The sequence below is a fragment of the Eptesicus fuscus genome, chromosome 21, assembly GCF_027574615.1.
Source record: "Eptesicus fuscus isolate TK198812 chromosome 21, DD_ASM_mEF_20220401, whole genome shotgun sequence".
Classification (NCBI taxonomy): domain Eukaryota; kingdom Metazoa; phylum Chordata; class Mammalia; order Chiroptera; family Vespertilionidae; genus Eptesicus; species Eptesicus fuscus.
In genome coordinates, this window is record NC_072493.1 from 12,385,864 (window position 1) to 12,399,346 (window position 13,483).

The window sequence follows — 13,483 nt, forward strand, 5'->3', positions numbered from 1 at the left end:
AGAATTTCATTCCTTCCAAGAACGCCCTCCTCAGCGGCGGAAAACGTCAGACCGGAAGCGAGGGTGCGCCCCGCCAAGGCTTTCGGGAAATGTAGTCTTTAGCTGCGCGGGTCCAGTACCTGGCGGACGGTGCTTCTACCCTAGCACTCAAGTGGACTTCCTTTGACACATCTTTAAAGGGCACTCCCCCCCGCCTCCCCCCGATCTTCCTGTTATTAATTCTAAATTTGATGGTACAAACCTTTTCAACCAATGTGTTGTCACCCGCCACACTGTCAAATCCCCTGTTAGGATCCTTTAACCGGAGATAAAGCAATTTTATGCTTTCTTATGATTGTTAGTTCAGCCCATTTCAAAAGTCCAAACTCATACCTTATTCTTTTTTCCCCTCAATCCTCATTCGAGGATATTTTCCCCATTGATTTTTAGAAAGAGAGAAACATCGATGAGAGAGACACATCGACTGGTTGCCCCACCCCTGACCCTGGAGGTTTGAGGCCCCACCCCTAACTCTGGGGGCTGGAGGCCCAACACCAGGCTGAGCTGTCACCCATGACGAGCCGGGTCCTGGGAGGCTGGCAGTGGGCTTTGGGCCCCAGAGCCCCCCTCGGGGCTGATGGTACTTACCCGGCTCCCCTCAGGCGTGCTCAGCCCCTGGGCTTATTTCCTTGTAAAAACCTTCACTTATTTATTTATTTATTTATTTATTTATTTATTTATTTATTTATTAAATATATTTTATTGATTTTTTACAGAGAGGAAAAGAGAGTGATAGAGAGTTAGAAACATCGATGAGAGAAAAACATTGATTAGTTGACTCCTGCACACCCCTTACTGGGGATGTGCCCGCAACTAAGGTACATGCTCTTGACCGGAATCGAACCTGGGACGCTTTATCCACTGAGCGAAACAGGTAAGGGCCACTTATTTACTTTTTAAAAGGCCACCCCAGGCTGGTACACAATCAGGTACAAGCATAAGAGGACTTCCTCCTCCGCTACCCCCTGCCCCGCCCCTCTTGTCAATCAACGTCGTGTGCTTCCAGTCGGTTTAAACATGGTCTTAGAAAATGATTCATTTCCCTTTATTTGTCAATGATTGCCAAAGACGTGGAAAAACACAGAGGAGTATCTTATGTAATAAAGAGGGAATATGCAAATTGACCATCACTCCATCACAAAGATGGCTGCGCCCACAGCGGAGGTGGGGTTTCCGTAATGAGCCTTAATTAGCAATCAGCAGGGAACTGAGGTTGTGCCCCCCACCCAGTGGGGCTTGACAGGGGACCTCAGGCTGGACCCCCCCCGCCCCGGCGCCAGTGGGGCTCGATGGGCGACCTCAAGGTGCACCTCCTGCCCTGGTACTGGGCCGGGGGAGCTAAGGCTGCACCCCTCACCCCAGCGCTGGGCCGGGGGACCTCAGGCCATGCCCCACCAGGCCAGGGGACCTGAGGCTGTGTCCCCCGCCTGGCAGGGCTTGATGGGGAATCTAAAACTGCACCCTCTGCCCTGTGGGGCTTGACGGGGGACCTCAAGGTGCGTCCCCCTGCCCCGGCCAGGCTGGGGGACCTCAGGCCATGCCCCTAGCCCTGGCACTGGGCCAGGAGATCTCAGGCCATGCCCCCCTCACCAGGGCCGGGCTGGGTGATCTGAAAGTGCACTGGGTAACCTGAGACTGTGCCAACCCCCGCCTGGCTTGTGCCAGGAGACCTGAGGTTGTGCCCCCTGCCAAGCACCAGGCCGGGGAACCTGAGGCTGCACCCCCTGCCCAGCGGGGCTTGACGGGGGACCTGAGATGGGTACTTGACTCCGGGTCCCACGGCACACCACAGACTCTGACAGGAGGAAGGTTTTCATATACATTTTACTAATTTTCTTTCATCTCTGACACTTCTATTATAGAGGAAGGGCAAATAGCAATATTAAAATATTTCCTCTAATTAATCCCCTTTTAATGTGCACAAATTTCATGCACCAGGCCACTAATATATAATAAAAAGTGCTACGAATTCCAGCACTCACACAACCACCATGAAACATGGTATATTTTGTGTGCATCTTGTAATGGCACGTGTGTGTGTGTGTGTGTGTGTGTGTGTGTGTGTGTTTCTATTGTGTTTGCATGCTTGGTGTTTAGGCCACTTTGAACCCTTTCATGGATGAACCCTGGGCTGTAACTGGGAATTCTGCCCACATGTGTGGCGGCTGTAACATTCCTTGACACTAAGTGGCCCCGCCCAAGTGCGGCTGCCTGTGGAGGTTCTAAGAATCATACACGCTGCGTGGGCTTTTTTGCATTAATATTCCGCTTGTATTTTGGCTCAAGATAGACAGTCTTTAGGGAAATCCCTCAAAGTGCAATTGCTGGGTTAAAAAGTGGCATTTAAGAATATATATCTTTTATATGAGCCTAACCAATGGTTAAATTCAACAGGGGGTTGGGGCATCCGTGGGGAGGGGTGTGGGATGGGAAAGGGGTATGAGGACAAATATGTGACACCTTAATCAATAAAGAAATTTAAAAAAAAAGAATATATATCTTTTTATTGATTTCAGAGAGGAAGGGAGAGAGAGAGGGAAACGTCACGAATGAGAGAGAATCATGGGTCAGCTGCCTCCTGCAGGCCCCACACTGGGGATGGAGCCCCCAACCCAGGCCTGTGCCCCAACCGGGTATCGGACCCTGACCTCCTGGTTCCTAGGTGGACGCCCAGCCACTGGGCCTGCCCCTGGGCTCCTCAGCGCTTGGTGTCCGTCCTGCTGACCTGCGAGGTGGGGGGGGAGGGGCAGGTGCAGCCGCAGACACCATCCCACGTGTGAGCCCCGCCGTCTCACGCCCTCCCGCCGCCAGGCGTCACTGTGGTCCTCGCTGTGGGGACCAGGTCACTGCCTGGCGTGTCTCCCTCCACTGCTCCCTGAGCCCCTCCCAGGAGCCTCCGCCTCCCATGCCAGGGCCCCAGCTCAGCCTAAAGGCCGTGGGGTGGTGTCTGCATGTCGCTAGGGCGCCCGGCAGGCTCAGCGATGGTCCCAGCAGGGCTGTCTGAGCACCAGCGAGGTCTGTGTGCAGCACACGCCCGGTCCGCAGCCTGAAACAGCCGGGTCTCAAATGTCCCCCTAGAGTCTGACTCTGACTCAGCAGGTGGGGCCTGGCTCATTTTGCCTGGATAGAGGGCTCTGGGCAGACAGGTCACGGGGTGAGGGGCAAGTTCCTGAAGCCAGATGGGGTGCCCTCTCAGCAATGTGGGTCCCTTCGCCCTGCATGGTGCTGGGGCAAGGGGTGCGCAGTCCCAGCCACAGCCTCCAGGTCTCATCCCCTCCCTGGGGCCTCCCCGGCCTGGTCCCTAGTCCAGGGCAGCGTTCACTGGGGCAGGAGCGAGGTCTGCAGGCGGCCAGGCCCGGGCAGGGGCCAGGGCCCTGTCCTGCGTCCCTCCCAGAATCCACCTTCTGCTGGCTCCCCATACCTTCACTTCGACCCCCACCTCGAGGAGCCAGCTCCAGAATGTTCCAGCGCTGACTACAGAAAGGCAGGCTCCAGGGAGGACATGGTGGGCGGGCAGAACAGACACTCTGGGCCAAAAGCAGAGGTAATTTCAATCCCTGGAGCGTGCGCTGCGAGCCCTGCCAGGGGCTCCCCTCCAGCAGGAGGCTTTCCCAGACTCGGCCTTACCGGGCTCCCAGGCGGCAGGGGGAGTGGGGCCTCGTCTGCCCGCAGGTCTTTCTCCCCATAACCTGCCCTCCAGCTGCCACAGCAGTGCCCTGTATCCAGCTTTTAAATGACCAGCATTCTTAAATGCCAAAATGGCCGGCTGGCGTGGCTCCGTGGTTGAGCGTTTGTTGACCTATGAACCAGGAGGTCAGGGTTTGATTCCCGGTCAGGCCACATCCCGGGTTGTGGGCTCGATCCCCAGTGTGGGGCGTGCAGGAGGCAGCAGATCCATGATTTTATCATTATGTTTCTACTCACTCTCTCTCCCTTCCTCTCTGAAATAAATAAAAAGATACATATTGTAAAAATACTGCCACTTCTGAACCCAACAACTTCACTTTGAGGGATCTCCCTAAAGACTCTCTATCATGAGCCAAAATACAAGCGGAATATTAACGCAAAAAAGCCCCCAAAGCATGTATGATTCTAAGGACCTCCACAGGCAGCCCCACCGAGCGGGGCCACTTAGTGCCAAGGAATGTTACAGCCGCCACACACGTGGGCAGAATTCCAAGTTACAGCCCAGGGTTCATCCGTGGAAGGGTTCAAAGTGGCCTAAACAGCAAGGATGCAAACTCGATAGAAACACACACACACACACACACACACATACACACACGCGCGCGCGCGGCATTACAAGATGCACACAAAATATACCATGATTCATGGTTGTCTGAGTGCTGGAATTCATAGCACTTCATTATATATACTCGTCTGCGTTTATCCAAGTCTTCAGCAAACATTGACAAATAAAGGGAAACGAATCCTTTTCAAAGACCAAGGTTAAACCGAGTGGATGCACTTGACGTTGATTGACAAGAGGGGCGGGCCAGGGGGTGGCCAGGAGGAAGTCCTCTTAAGCTTGTACCTGATTGTGGAGCAGCCTGGGGTGGCCTCTTCAAAAATAACAAAGTGAAGGTTTTTACAAGGAAATAAGCCCAGGGGCTGAGCACGCCTGAGGGGAGCCGGGTAAGGACCTTCAGCCCCGAGGGGGCTCTGGGCCCAAAGCCCACTGCCAGCCTCCCAGGACCCGGCTAGTCATGGGCCACTGCTCAGCCTGGTGTGGGGCCTCCAGCCGCCCCCCTCCCCCCCAGGTAAGGCATGTGACCTCCAACCCCCAGGGTCAGGGGTGAGGCCTCCAGCCCCTGCGGGCAGGGGTGGGGCTGTCTCCTCCCCACGCTGTTTCCTAGGGGAAAGTCAAGGGGAGCTTCAGTGGTGTGGGACCTCTGACCTCTGTGCCCCTGGGCCTGGCAGAGGACGACCCCATGTGAATAACCCCCATCACCTTGTTATCTCGCTGCTGTCTTTGAAAACAAACACAGTTCTAAAAATTATGGGCACATCTAGCTAGTCTTGGCCTACAAGGTCAGACAGCTAAAATTATGGGCATATCTAGTCTTGGCCTACAAGGTCAGACAGCTAAATTTATCGTCCTCATTATTCAAGCAGGCTAAAGCAGGCTAGAAAGCAAAGTTGTTTTTTTAGAATAAGAGGCCGTCTAAGTTGCTGAGGTTGAAGCCTTGTGGTGGCTGGTACCATGGATCTGTCTCTCACCCAATGGTGTGAGCTGGGCCCTCCCTGGAGAAGAAACCTGAGTTCTCCGAGATATGTGATCAGTGCCGGGGCCCACCAGCAGGCGAGGGGATCCCAAGGCAGGAGCTGGGTGAGGAGGCCACGGGGGCATAGGCTACCAAGGAGACAGAACTGAACCTCAAATCACCCTGCTTGGCCCTGGAGGATGACGGGTTAGCCAGAGATGGGTAAGATTCCTCAGGGAAGGAACAACCTAAGACAGGCACAGTCACAGAGGGGCCATCAGGAAAGAACGTGGAGATCAACAGAGGTGGGGCACAGACCCTCACCCCCCTCCCAACCTTGCAGGGACCTGAACCCTCACCCCTTCTGAGGGAGGCCTCCTGCCCCCATGGCTGCTTCGCTTCCCACGCCCAGCTCAGATCGGGACACAGGTAACAGACAGAGACTTGGCCGACAGCAGCTGCCTTATATCTAAATCCAGCCTAGCACCATGAATGCTCAGGGCCTACTCAAGAATGCAAATAATCCTTTCCACTAATATTTACAGGGTAAATTAAGATTGTTGTTAGAGTATTAAATTTGACAGTAAAATAGTAATCAAGTTTTCAGGTTAATTTAAATTGGCTAATTGAAATAAGTGAACATCCAAGAAAATTTAAGTGTACTGGATAAAAAGCTGTTCCTTACGTATTAACTAATATCTCTATTGGTAGTGCATCTCACGGTAAAATTGCTTAACATGCAATGAACCTAAAGCAGTCTTATTTTTGTGCAAAAAATAAAAATTTAAAGTTATTAAGACTGCATTATAAAATTTACAAAAGCCTCCATTAATAATAATAATAATAAAAGGAGGGATAGTAAGGTAATATCATGTAAGGAAAAATATCCTGTAAGTAAATTACATCTAGAAAATTTTTACTGTAGATTAAAATTTGGATGGATGCTATAACCTTCTAGCAACACCAGCGAGGGCTCATACCTTATTCTTAGATGCCTATATGCTCAGCTGGCTTCTCCTAGCATTAACTGGACCAGAGTGAAGGAGAAGGAAGGTTCAGATCAGCTGGGTTAGTCCTGTTTGACCTGGGACCAGTGGCCTGTCCAGACAGGGAAGTCCCCTCCCAGGGAGATGGGTGGTTGTCCAGGTACTACGTGCAGTTTCACCCCAGTCCCGTGTGTTCATTCACAGCGGGGCGGACTAGTCCATGCAGTCTATGCCTCTAACCCCTCTCCAGGTGGGTCAACCCCTAGTTTGGTTGGGCAGCTACTGGGACACAGCCCTTTGGCTCCTGCTACACCTTCTTCCTTCCTCCCTCCTGGGAGCTCCAAACACAGGGTAAACATATGTCCCGGTTTTCCAGCCACAGCCCCAGCTCACGGTATGGTCAGCTTCCCCTTCATTCTTAAAGTTCCCAGTTTACTGGTAGATGGTCAATTATGTGGTCACCCTAAAATGCAATGAAATCCCGTCTCGTGATCTCTGGCAGCAAAGAAAACCAATGGAGTTGTTCTACCCTTTTCTTTCTAGACACAACACAAATGCAGAGCCTCGGAGGGCTTCCCAGCTCTGCTTCCCGCCCTTCAGAAATCTCCAGTCAGCTGTGGGAACCTTTCTCTGTTTGATCCCTCCCCGTCCCCTGACCACTGCATACACACTCTTCAGGGGTAGACAGCAAGCTCTCCCAAGAACTCCAGCTGGCAGCCAGAAGTGGTTTCACTGGGGATGGAGACACCCAGCTCCAGTGATCTCAGATGTCCACAATATCTGCAGTCATTCTCTCGGTGCCCGAGTTACCCAGCACCGTGGGGAGGGGCAAAGGCCGCATCGCAGGAACAGAAGCCTCCTCTCTCCTCTGGATCTGACCCTTGTTGCATGGTTACATGTGCAAGTTTCACACGTCCTAGTGAATCCAAACAGTGTGCCCAGTCTTCATGCCACCCTTTATAATGTAGGATAAATGACATTTTGTTTTCACCTTTGGTTGGGGCTTTATCAGCAACTCCAAGCCAAAATCCTGTGACAATTCTTAACTTTTGAAAATGAGCATTAAAATTCAGGAACAATTGATAATTGCTAGTTTCTTAATGCACATAGTAAAGCAAAATCCCCTTAGTTATTACAGCTATTTATCTGGTCATAGCATAAAATATCATCTATACATCAGTTCAAAATTTCTGGGTTCCTTTATTCATTAAAATGTGTTTGTCCTCGACAATGAGGTTCACACTTGTCAGAATGGCTACCATCAACAAATCAATAAATGACAAATGCTGGTGAGGATGTGGAGAAAAGGGAACCCTAGTACACTGCTGGTAGGAATGCAGACTGGTGCAGCCATTATGGAAAACAGTGTAGAGTTTCCTCAAAAAATTCAATATGGAACTGCCATTTGACCCAGTGATCCCATTTCTAGGAATATATCCTAAGAAACCTGAAACACCAATCAGAAAGAATGTATGCACCCCATGTTCATAGCAGCACAATTTACAGTAGCCAAGATCTGGAAACAGCCCAAGTGCCCATCAGTAGATGAGTGGATAAAAAAGCTGTGGTACATTTATACCATGGAATACTATGCAGCAGTAAAAAAGAAGAATCTCTTCCCCTTTGAGACAGCATGGAGGGACCTGGAGAGTATCATGTTAAGTGAAATAAGTCAGTCAGAGAAAGACAAGTATCACATGATCTCACTCATATGTAGAATCTCAGTAACAAAATACACTGATGATCAGAGTGGATGCAGAGAAATGGAAGTAAGGAACAGAGTGAGGAATCTTGGAGGGAAGGTGGGTGAGGGTGGGTGAGAGGTAATCAACCAAGGACCATGCATGCATATACTAGTATGCGTAGCCTATGGACAAAGACAATGGGGTGGTGAGGACCTGGGGTGGGGGCGGGCTGGAGGGAGTCAATGGGGGGCATATGTAATACTTTTAACAATAAAGAATTAAAAATAAATGATTAAAAAATGTGTCAAAAAAGTGTTTTTCCAAAATTATAGGGCTTTCACTGAAATTAGCAAAAATTAGTTCTCTCCTTCCACCAACTCCTGAAAATAATTACTTGTTCTTATCTACACAGAAGACTTTTGCTTTCCTGCTCTTCCCTTTTAAAAAAAAGTTTTTTATTGAGTTTTAGAGAGAGAGAGAGGGAGAGGGACAGAGAGACAGAAACATCGATGAGAAACATCATGGATCGGTGACCTCCCACACATATCCCACCAAGAAGCAAGTCCACAACCGGACGCGTGCCCTGACCAGGGATCGAATAGGTGACCTCTTGGTCCACTGAGCCACACAGGCTAGGCTCTTCTTTTTAACTGATACCTCAAATGGCACTTCGCTTGATCTTGACAGTGCCAAGAACTCTCTCTTCTTTTTAAAAAAAATATATTTTATTGATTTTTTATATAGAGGGAGGGAGAGGGAGAGTTAGAAACATCGATGAGAGAGAAACAAAATCAGCTGCCTCCTGCACACCCCCTACTGGGGATGTGCCTGAAACCAAGGCACACGCCCTTGACTGGAATCAAACCTGGGACCCTTGAGTCCGCAGGCCGACGCTCTATCCACTGAGCAAAACGGGTTAGAGCAGTGGTCGGCAAACTCATTAGTCAACAGAGCCAAATATCAACAGTACAACCATTGAAATTTCTTTTGAGAGCCAAATTTTTTAAACTTAAACTTCTTCTAACGCCAGTTCTTCAAAATAGACTCGCCCAGGCCATGGTATTTTGTGGAAGAGCCACACTCAAGGGGCCAGAGAGCTGCATGTGGCTCTCAAGCTGCGGTTTGCCGACTACTGGGTTAGGGCAAGAACTCACTCTTCTTTCTTGGATCAGCTTCTCATCCTTGGGAGCATGAGTGCCTATTTTTCCTTCTCCTAAATCCTTTGGACACACTACATGTACAGGCTAAACAGGCTCATACTCTGAGGGGAACTTTATAGGCGAGACCAGATAAAAGCAAGAGGCTGAGTTTAATTATTAAAGAGATTAAAGGTTTAGAGAAGCACATACAGTAAATACCTATGCATCATACTCCTTTAACAAATGTAAATATCTTGCCATATATTTTTTTAAAAAAGATATGTTTAAGCCTTCTTTTGTTCCTTCTTATTCCTCTCCCCATTAGCTTCAGAGGAAACCACCATTCTGAAGCTGATATTTTAATACCTTCCTATTACTTCATGAGTTGATAAAAATAGGTTAATAAATTTTTTAAGTTATACCACACTATAAGGTATCCCTCCGTAACTTTATTTTCAATTGTTTTCAATATGGTAGGCATGTGAACACATGTACATTCAGTCCAACCATTTGTTAAATATTTGAAATTCTATGCTGGGACAAGGCACTACACAAAGGATACGAAAGTAGCCACCCTCAATCATCAAGTTGTTCACTGGCTATTTGTACTTTTCTGTATTCTGTATGCATGTTATGCCTCAATAACATATACCTCCCTACCCCCAATCTCTACTCTCATGGAGCTTACCTCCCAGAATATGACATAGAATAAAACAAATAAAATATTTAGAATGCATGGGCACAGGAGTAGAATAGGCAGAGATAGCATGTTTTGCCAGATGCTCTGGTTCCTTAATTTAAGTACTGTGTTGTATTATATAAGAATATGCTACAACTTATTAACCCATTCACTTACTAACAGACATTTGAGTTGTGTCCATATTTTCACTATTTCAAACATTACTGCAATGAGCATACTCATGTAAGTCTGTGCTCACACAGGAGAATTTCTAGTCTAGGGTATACATCTCATCTAGGGTTATGAAGCATGCTTAGCTTCAAATTTACTGGAAATCGCCAAATTACTCTCAAAATAATTATACCAATTCACCCTCCTGCCAGCAGTACATACAAGCTCTCATTTTTCTCCTGCCAGACTTCTAAGTTTTTGCCAGAAATAGTATCTTACTGCTTTCTTTTGCAATATTCTGATTTCAAGATTGAGAATCTTTTTATTTATAAACCAGTCTTCTTTGTCTACCAACAAATCTCTATTTCATTGCTCACTTAACAAGACTATATTAAGTACTTACTGTGTCCCTAGCACTATACTTGTAATAAGTAGGGAAACAAAAAGTTAGCAAAATAGATGTGGACTCAGCCATCCTGGAACTCATAATCTAGTGCAAGGTGGAGGAAGAACAGCAAATAATCACACACACAAATTGTGGTAGCATGATGGACATTAACAGTTATCTCTGAAAATTTAAGAGACATCAATTTAGTTGAAATAGGGGAGCCAGCTACATTTGCATTTTTAAGATGAGTAAGAATTAACTAGTTTAGCAGCTATAAAGAACTGAACACGACCACCATCAATATGCATACAAACTGCAGACGTGTTTTTCTTATCTTCCCATGTAGGCAGAGGTGTGTTAGGTGCTCTGGGGGAGAGGCCTACCCTGGGACCTTCCCCAGGATTGGGAGGCTGGTTTTTCTTTTGGATCCTGTTTGCAATTTTGAGATGATTACTCCTGGGCTATCACATTTAGTTTATTCTTGTATGAATCTCACACCATCTGGTTATACTAACCGCTATATGCTGACCTAACAATCTCACTTTGGATATTTTATCTTATTCTCATTCGGGATATGTTAAAAATTAACACAAAAGATTCTGTAAAAAAAAAAAAAAAAAGTGGGAGTGCTTAAAAAGATAAAAGTACTCAATGTCATTATTATAAAATGGTCACAATAAGGGACTTAAGGAAATTGAGACTATGTAGCACCATGGAAAATATGTAAGTTCTTCTTTAAGTATGATAGATTATTTTTATCTACAGTATAGGCTAACTTAAATGATACATTAAGGTATGAGGGTTGTGAGTGAATTTAGGGAATTTAATTTACTGAGTCAGGAAAACATTCCAAGGCCCTTTATCATTTTGTCTCCTCTTGGTCTCTGACCTATCACCATATCCTTCTATCCATTCACTCCCAAATGACACTGCACTATATACAGCTCCTTGAAACCAACATGCTCCTGGAGACAACAGTTAGTGGTTAAGAGCTTTGCCTATGCAGCCAGTCCTGAATCAGAAGCCTAAATCTGCAGTACTACCTGGGGTGAGTTACTTTACCTCTGGGCCCCCTCTCCCTCCCACCATTGTAAAACAAGAACATAATACATGTATTAGATTTCTTTAATGCAAGAAACTAAGTATAGCCCTAGCTGGTTTGGCTCAGTGGATAGAGCGTCGGCCTGCAGACTGAAGGGTCCCCGATTTGATTCTGGTCAAGAGCACATGCCCGGGTTGTGGGATCAATCCCCAGTAGGGGGCATGCAGGAGGCAGCTCATCAAAGATTCTCTCATCATTGATGTTTCTCTCTCTGAAACCAATAAAAGTATATTTTAAAAAAAGGAGAAATGGAGTCTAACAGATTAGACTTTAGTCAAAAAGGGAGAATCACTGAAACTGAGAGTGGGGAGCCCACTGAATCTTACAAAGTGCTGCAGAAATTGAGCCAGGTCCAAAGACTTCAGGGATTAGTAAAGAGAACACCATCATGTCAGTGGCACCCTCTCCCACAAGAGACCTCCCCTCTCTGGTAGGGAATCGGGCTCCAGGCAGCTTTAGCCTTCACCTTCCCAGCCTAGCAACCCAAAATTAAAATTCCCATTAACTCTATTGTGAAAAAATCCTGGCAAAGGACTCTGATATTGGCTCAACTAGACACATGCTTTTCCTTAAAACTATCACCAAGCCCCACGCATGTCCTGATTTGTATTCATGTGATCAGTACAGCAGGGGTTGTTACAAGAAAAGAGAGGAAAAAGCTGGGCAGACAGACAATAGTTACCACAAGACCTAGAATGGGAAGTTGTTAAGAATTAACTGAAATGATGGCTATAAAGTACTTGCCACAATGTCTTTCAAGTAGCAAGCATTCAATAAATGGTAGCTGTTATTAACTCACCAGGCTGTGAAGAGTTTAGCAGTTAACCCCTCCTTGATATGCCACTCTTTTCTTAGTCAATTTTCTTCTGAAAATTGAAATAGACAAACTGACTCCCATTCAACTAAGAAGGCTATTTATTGAAATGACACAATGATGTTACAGGGATGCATTTCATGTGGCCTAGAAAGCTAGGTGGTCATAAGTGCATGGTGCATAGACACTGGGACCATGGAATCCTCTGCTCTGTTAGCCACACATATATCCTTGGCTCCCTCCCTGTCAATGAAGATGTGCTGAGATTCAGAGACTGAATCTCACACAAACCAGTGGTCTCCTTTGGGTCTACTAGATCTAAAGTCTTTATAAACTTCTTAACAGTAGAGTAGCACTCAATTGGTTACACTTCATGCCATTCTTACAAATAGTCCACTATGGGGATCCCCAAACAATCAGCAGCAAAATGAGTTCCTGTTAGGCATCTTGGCCAATCAATGGGGAAGGTTTGAGTATAATTACATATTGTCAAACTATGTACGAGAGACAATACAACCATGATTTTGGCACTGTGTGTGCACTCAGCATGGAGTATCATAAACAAGGCATGTTTTAATGTCTTAAAAGGGCATATCTGCTAGGGAATATCCCATCTTGCTCCATATGTGATAGACAATGGGCTAGACATGCCGTATTTCAACCCACAGGCACATTTTCCTGCAAAGAACTATAAAGAATATTTGGGAGCTGCCTCGTGTTATCCAGGATGAGACAAGGATGATGGATCATTACTTGGCATGCAAGAAAGCCAGGAGGAAAGATTTTACCATTAACACCACTCATATCACTCCTCCCAGTGACTCATCAAGGTGGGAAAATTGGTTTATCTTAGAGAGGAGATGCTCTTGTATGAAAGGGGTCAATGTCCACAATTGCTCCTAAATTTATCTGCACTGTTAGTGCCAATGAACCAACTAAGCTTGAAATTCCTTTAGGATAGCCTATGAATTCCCCTAAGGGACACTAAGGGTTTGAGTGGGCTACTGAAACGTAGCTCTCAGGCTTTACTGATGGAAAAGCACCACCAAGCTTAAAAAAGTTATTTTTTTATGGTGAAATATTTCCTTGGCACATGTTAATTTAAAGGCAAATTTTATGGCAAGAGGTACCTGAATTTATACTTGTTCACAAATTAATTTGGGGGAAAATTCTTATCTTAGTTTTGTGTTGTTTTCTCATTGATCCAATATAGGAAGCTTGGGGCAGTGCACAGTAGAGGACTTAATAGTTCTATAAAACTGACATGTTAGTTGAA